This window comes from Carettochelys insculpta, chromosome 7 (assembly GCF_033958435.1).
Source record: "Carettochelys insculpta isolate YL-2023 chromosome 7, ASM3395843v1, whole genome shotgun sequence".
NCBI lineage: Eukaryota > Metazoa > Chordata > Testudines > Carettochelyidae > Carettochelys > Carettochelys insculpta.
In genome coordinates, this window is record NC_134143.1 from 2,167,919 (window position 1) to 2,174,659 (window position 6,741).

General features: G+C 55.5%; 1 non-coding gene across 1 annotated transcript; it reads right to left on the reverse strand.

The window, feature by feature from the left end:
- Positions 1 to 677: 677 nt before the first annotated feature.
- Positions 678 to 752, reverse strand: TRNAT-AGU (transfer RNA threonine (anticodon AGU)). Its single transcript has one exon. It is a non-coding gene; the product is annotated as a tRNA-Thr (tRNA).
- Positions 753 to 6,741: the final 5,989 nt, after the last annotated feature.

Genomic DNA, 6,741 nt, shown 5'->3' on the forward strand with positions numbered 1-6,741 from the left:
TGGGCTGCACAGACCTGGTGGTGAATAACAAGAATCAAGGGTGTCACCTCCCTGCCTTAGTAACAGACAAAGGGCTTTGGGGTTCCTCCCATGCTCCCCAGGCCCCTCTGCAGCCACCTCAGCCGTCCACCTGTCAGTGTCTGTTACTTCTTCCTCCAGAAGGACGGCAGCCGCCTCCTGCAGCTCTGAACTCTCCAGCACAGCCCAGAGGTGCTGCAAAGCAGGTGAGAGGCAGCCAGAAATATTTGGCCAGGCACCACTGGGTGCTGCTTTCCTCATCCCCATGTACCTGGGAGGTCCATGGCCAGGGGAGCCACAGAGCCTCTCTGGGACTTTTCTCCTCACTCGTTTGGGTTTTGTCAGTGACAAACAAAAGGATGTGAGAGGAGAGTAACTCTCCCTCTCCTGCCCTGCCCCACTGCCACCTTCTGTGTGCACAGACAGCCCCAGAGAGCCCCAGCGCTGGGAGGATCAGACTCTGCTCTTGCAGCCAGAGGAGTCACCTTCCCAACACCAGTCCCAGCTCCCTTTGCCTGAGCTCTGCTCTGCGACTGGATAGTTTCCAATGCCCCTCTGCCATCAGCCTTTACCTTCCCCAGCAATGGCTGGGATTGCCAAGGGAGGGCTCTTCTGTTCCCCAGACACAGGTAGGAAAATGTTGTTTAGGACTTTCCACAAGACACCACTGGGAGTTGAACCCAAGGATCTCCTGTTTACTAGACAGGTGCTTTAACCAGCTAAGCCCTGGTGCCCACCTTGTTTGAGTTTTGTTGCTCCTGACACAGAGGTGTCTGCCTAAGTCTGTGTCTTCATCCAAAAAGGCACCACTGGGAGTTGAACCCAGGATCTCCTGTTTACTAGGCTGGTGCTTTAGCCAGCTAAGCCAGGGTGCCCCCCCCTTTGTTCGAGCTGTTGGTCCTGATAAAGAGGTGTCTGTGTTAGTCTGTGTCTTCAACCAGAAAGCAGCCCTGGAGCACTTTAAAGATGACCAACCCAATTTATCAAGTGCTGAGCTTTTGTGGGGCTGAACCACTGTGATGAACTGCCCACAGCCAGCCCTTCCCACTCCCCAGCACAGACATTGTGCCTGAGGGAAGCCTCCTCTCTCCCCACCTGCCCCAGTGCAGGATCCCACCAGCAGAGCCTGGAGTCCTGCCCGTCCTTTGCTCCCCCAGCCTGAGTCCCCCCCTCACTTTCACTCTGTGCTCCCCACTCCCTCCTTTCTCCCTGTTCACACCCCAGGGGTGGGGCGAGGAGGGCCCAGCTGTGGGGCACAGTTATCTCCTGTCTCTCACGGAGGGGGGATGGGCTGCGCTGCCCCAGCTGGAGCTCGTCAGGGGGAGTGTTTGATGCAGCGTAACGAGAAGAACATTTTGCCTTTCTGTCTCCTTCTGCCCTTCAGTCCCACTTGTGACCCTCCACACAACCCCTTTGCTCTATTACCAGCCCAGTGCAAATCCCTGTGCCCTGGGGGTGGGGCTGACTTTACAGCTTTCCCTGTGTGAAACCTTTGAGCAGGGCCGGGGGTTTGGCAGCCAGTCAGTGGCCTCCCAGGGGCTCTTGGCTTTTCCAGGAGGTCCCACAGGCAGCCCTGGCCCAGACTCCTCTCACAGGGACCAGCTGCCCTTTGGATCCTCTTCATGACAGTCACTCACCTGCAGGGAGTGTGGAGCTGTGTCAACAGGACTGGCCCTGGGGGCCCAGCTCAGAGGTGCCCTCAGGCCCCGTATCCGGACAGCGTGTGGGAAGTGAGGGGCACCACAGAGCTGGGCTGGTAGGTGCTGCAAGTCATGAGTAAGAGGCTTCCCAGGGCTGTTAGGGGCTGGAGGTCAGGAGTGGGGGGCACCACACGTCTGCACTGGCGAGGGCTGCAGGTCTGTGGTGAGGCCCCTTCGCTTCACAGGCTCCCTTAGTGCAATTCCCTCCCTGGTCAGCACAGACAGTGTGTGCTGGGGCCGAGGGCGGCTCCTCTGCTGAGTGTGAGCTCTGCTGTGTCTGCCCCACGCAGGGAGCTGGGGCTGGGATATGGTCCCAGGGGATTTGCCTCTTACCCTGGGATCAGATCTGTGGCTCCCGGGAGGAGATGGCAGCTGGCAGAGGGGAAATCCAGGCCGGCCTGAATTGGAAAACCTCTGGGCTGCTGTAATAAGAATGGAACTGAGTTGATGCCACCGGCTCATGTAGACAAGTTCTTCAATGCAGCAAGGGACTTTCTGGGGTGCAGCTCACAGCACTGAGGCACATGCCCCAAGCCCCAGCTCCTTGCCCCAGGGACAGGCTGTTGCAATGGGCAGCCCTGGCTCACACAGGGCCAGGTGGGTCTTTGAGCTCGGGCCATGTGCACCCAGAATGTGTGGCGATTTGAGCAGGGTGCTGTTGGCCATGCCGCCATCCTGGGACCATGCTGTGGCTGGGCAGTTGCAGGTCTGGGTCCCCTGGGTGTGTGTGGGGCTCCCGGTCGTGTCTGGTGCCCCCGCCCCATGGCACGGAGGTGTGTGCCCTGTAGGGTACGTACACTCAGGGTACGTACACTCAGGGTACACTGACCCTCCACTGCACAGTCGGGGGAACGCTGGTGGGTGGATGCCCGGCTGGTGCTGTGGGAGGGGAGGTCTATGAGGAGCCCCCACCTTGCTGCAGGACCCCTCCTCTTCTGTCCCAAGAGGTGGCTCCTCGGGTGGGCCCTGGGGTGCAAGGTTGGCCTCTTGGGATGGACTCCAGCTCCAAGGCCCGCTGGGACTCCTCGGCTGCTGTATCCAATGTGGTCTGGGGGGAGGAGGTGTTCTGGGGGCCCAGGATATCCCTGAGCTCCCTGTAATAAGGGCAAAGTGGCGGAGACAGCCCCAGACCAGCTGCTTGACTCCCAGTCCCGGGTGTGTCCCTGCCACAACCCTACACATGCCCTACCTTGACGTTCAATGTCGAAGTCGGGGGCTTTTCCTATCTTTGGATAGGAATAGCAGTTTTGATGTCTCGCCACTGAACGTTGACTTTAACATTGAAACAGAGCATGGCGCGAGTAGACACAATTTGCTATTTTGACGTTGTGCCGGTTACTTCAAAGTAACCAACGAGTGAATTGTTTCCAAACCAGGTTTCGTTGGAATCGTTACCAATTAGAAAGCCAATCAAAAGTCATGTGCAGCTGGAACGGTTCATGGTCTCACTTTTATCCCAGTTTAACCCAGCTAAGTACACACAGGCTTATAACCCACACACACACTGCCTCCCATCAGCACACTCCCCCGCTGGGGCTGGCCAGACCCCAGGGAATGTTGGGTGCTCGGTTGAGGCCAGAGTCGGACGTGTCCGGCACCCCATTGTGCCGAATGTCTGGATCCTGCCTCCTGTGGCAAACTAATGTACCATTTATCTTCTGAGTAGGAGGCCGTGGAGAGGGAGGGATGTTCAGTTCATTGGTCGAATCCCTCAGCCCAGGTGGGTGCCGCTCGTTCATTGGTCGTACCCCTCAGCCTGGGTGCGTGCTGCTCGTTCATTGGTCGTACCCCTCAGCCCGGGTGGGTGCCGCTTGTTCATTGGTTGTACCCCTCAGCCTGGGTGGGTGCGTTCAAACAGCTCTCCCAGAACAGCTCTAGAAATAAATCACAGACATGGTCAGTAATTAAAAGCATAAAAATAAGCCCCAGAGCGAACCCCTCCTCCCACAGACACTGACTGTCCATCATCTCCTCTGCAGCTGCTCTCAGAAATGAAGCATCTGCCAAAGCAGCGCATGCTACAGACCTGTGCAGTTCACAGAGCCACCCCGGCTACGTCTATACGTGAAGCCAACATCGAAATAGCTTATTTTGATGTAGCAACATCGAAATACGCTATTTCGATGAATAACGTCTACACGTCCTCCAGGGCTGGCAACGTCGATGTTCAACCACATCGAAATAGGCGCTGCGAGGGTACGTCTACACGCCAAAGTAGCACACATCGAAATAAGGGTGCCAGGCACAGCTGCAGACAGGGTCACAGGGCGGACTCAACAGCAAGCCGCTCCCTTAAAGGGCCCCTCCCAGACACAGTTGCACTAAACAACACAAGATCCACAGAGCCGACAACTGGTTGCAGACCCTGTGCATGCAGCATGGATCCCCCGCTGCCGCAGCAGCAGCCAGAAGCCCTGGGCTAAGGGCTGCTGCCCACGGTGACCATAGAGCCCCGCAGGGGCTGGAGAGAGAGCATCTCTCAACCCCCCAGCTGATGGCCGCCATGGAGGACCCGCCAATTTCGACGTTGCGGGACGCGGATCGTCTACACGGTCCCTACTTCGACGTTGAACGTCGAAGTAGGGCGCTATTCCGATCCCCTCGTGAGGTTAGCGACTTCAATGTCTCACCGCCTAACGTCGAAGTTAACTTCGAAATAGCGCCCGACGCGTGTAGCCGCGACGGGCGCTATTTCGAAGTTAGTGCCGCTACTTCGAAGTCGTGTGCACGTGTAGACGCAGCTCCCTGTTGCATGTAGATCACCTGCCCAGGCAGCTCAATGAAAGTCTGAGCCCAGGGAGGAGACACAGGCAGCAGAACCTGTTCAGAGGACACCAGGTACTGCAAAGCCAGGCTGCCAGGCACCAGCACCCCCAGGCAGTGGCCTTGTGATGCAGGCAGGGACTCCCTTAGAGCCCTCCCACAAGGCTGGACCTGCACAGCTCCCTGTGCCTGCTGGAACCTCCCCTTCTATAGCAGCCAGGCCACTTAGTCAAAATGCCTCAAGGGCTCAGGTAGAGCTTGAAACCGCCACCGTGGCCTTGTTAGCAGCTGTGTCTAAACACCTCAGCCAGCTGATAGGAACTGGTTTTGCAAGTGTCATCTTAGGAAAGGAGCCAGGGAAGCGGCAGGGACATATGGACTCAACAATGAGGTGACTGGGGCAAAACTTCTGCTTAGCTAGAGGGCAATTAGTTCAAATGGTAGAGTGCTTGCTTAGCATGCAAGAGGTAGTGGGATCGATACCCACATTCTCCACTGAAAGTGGTTTTCTCTAGCCTTTTCCTCCAAGGCAATGTGAGACCAGTGCCCCCCTTCCTTCTCTGCTCTTCAGGAAGCTCTCAGTGTGGAGGGGGCATTTGGAGCTGTCTCTGCTTGGCTGTGTGCAATGGCACAAAAGAGTGTTCGAACATCTCCTCTCCCACCTGCTGAGAAGAACAGCTCTGACCTGGAGGCTGAATTTGAAGGAGGAAGCCATGGCCATGGGCTGCCTCAGGTGAGAGAAAGTGGTGATGCACATGTGAGCCATGTACCTAATATGGTGATGCCCCAGAGCGGGTAGCAGTGAGTTGTAGGTCAGTCTTTGTGGTGGGCAGGCTCAGCACTGCACACGCAGAAGGTTCTGGAGTTGGGGTGACAGCTGTGGGGTCTGCTCCTCTGGGCTCTGTGCCTGTGGGTAGGAGAGCAGACAGGGCAGCTGCTGGTGCAAGGCCATGTGCTCTGGATGAGCTGGAGCAGCTGAACTCAGGAGCAGGCAGCAGGCTGGGGTCCCTCCATGGGAAGCACGTTGCAGCAGGGGGTGATGGTGTTACCCCCTGCAGGGAACATGGGCCATGTAAATCTCGTGATCAAGGCAGTGGAGGGAGGAGATAGGCAGGGTCTGTGGGGACATCCGGCAGGGGCCTAGGACAGGGGTTGAGGGGCAGCAGGGTCAGAGGGAATTCCCAGCCATGGCTCAGGGTAGTGGGGAATGGGAGACAGAGTCTGGGGTGGGGATGCCAGGTTGGGGTTCAGGGTGGTGGAGGAGGGACAGAGGGGATGTCCAGTTGGCTTGTTTACATCTGCTCCCTCTCCTGCGCCTGGCAGGGCTGTGACTGTGCTGCTGGACCTCCTGTGCACTGGGGATGGAGCCTGGGAACACTGTGTCTGCTTCTCCTAAGTGCTGTGGGTGCAAGCACTGGCTAGAAGAGAAGCCATTGATGGTCTTGCATTCTGGTTTCCTGTTTTGTTGAAGGAGTCCCTGGGTGGTGGCAGGAAACTTTGAGTGGATATGAACATTGATGGTTGGAAGGTCTGGCTGTGTTTCGTCTCCTTGTGAAAAAAGGAATTGGAGAAGCTATTGCACTTTTGTTATTGATGACATTTTTAAAAGTTCTTGGTGCCCTTTTCTTGCCCATTGTTCAAAGAGAATGTGGCTGATGCACTGGCTCCTGAGAACACTTCAGAAAAGCACCAAACTGTCAGTGTGTGCTGCAGTGTTGTGGTTAGCACTTTGGCCTAACCTGTAAGTCATCACATGCTCAGTACCAGTGCTCCTCTCTCTTGTTATTTCTTCAGTGGGGCCAACTCATTTCTGGAAGAATCATTAAGAGCGCTGCCTTCTTCCTCAGTGTGTTTTTTTTCTTTTCATGAAACTTTGATATCTAAAGATCAGGCAGAATAAGAGCCAATAAGAGCTGCTGTCTCTTGGGTACTTGGTTGCCACCTACTTTGCAAATATGAGCGTAGAAAAATTCCCCTCCTCACTGTGGCAAACTGGTAGTTTTTTCTTCAGTTAATGCCATATATATAACACCAAGTCAAAGACAACACCAAGAACCAAACTGCATTGCAACTTTCTTTTCTTCCACTTACACTGATTTCAAAAAGGGAACCCTGTGCAATCCATGTTTTATGCAGATACACCAACTGCCCTGTCCCCCACAATGACTTGGGGCATTGGTGAGATTTCACAATTCTTCTGCTGAGTGTTAGCATAAATTGTGATTTTACAACAATGTGTTTACAATCGAAAAAAAACCTC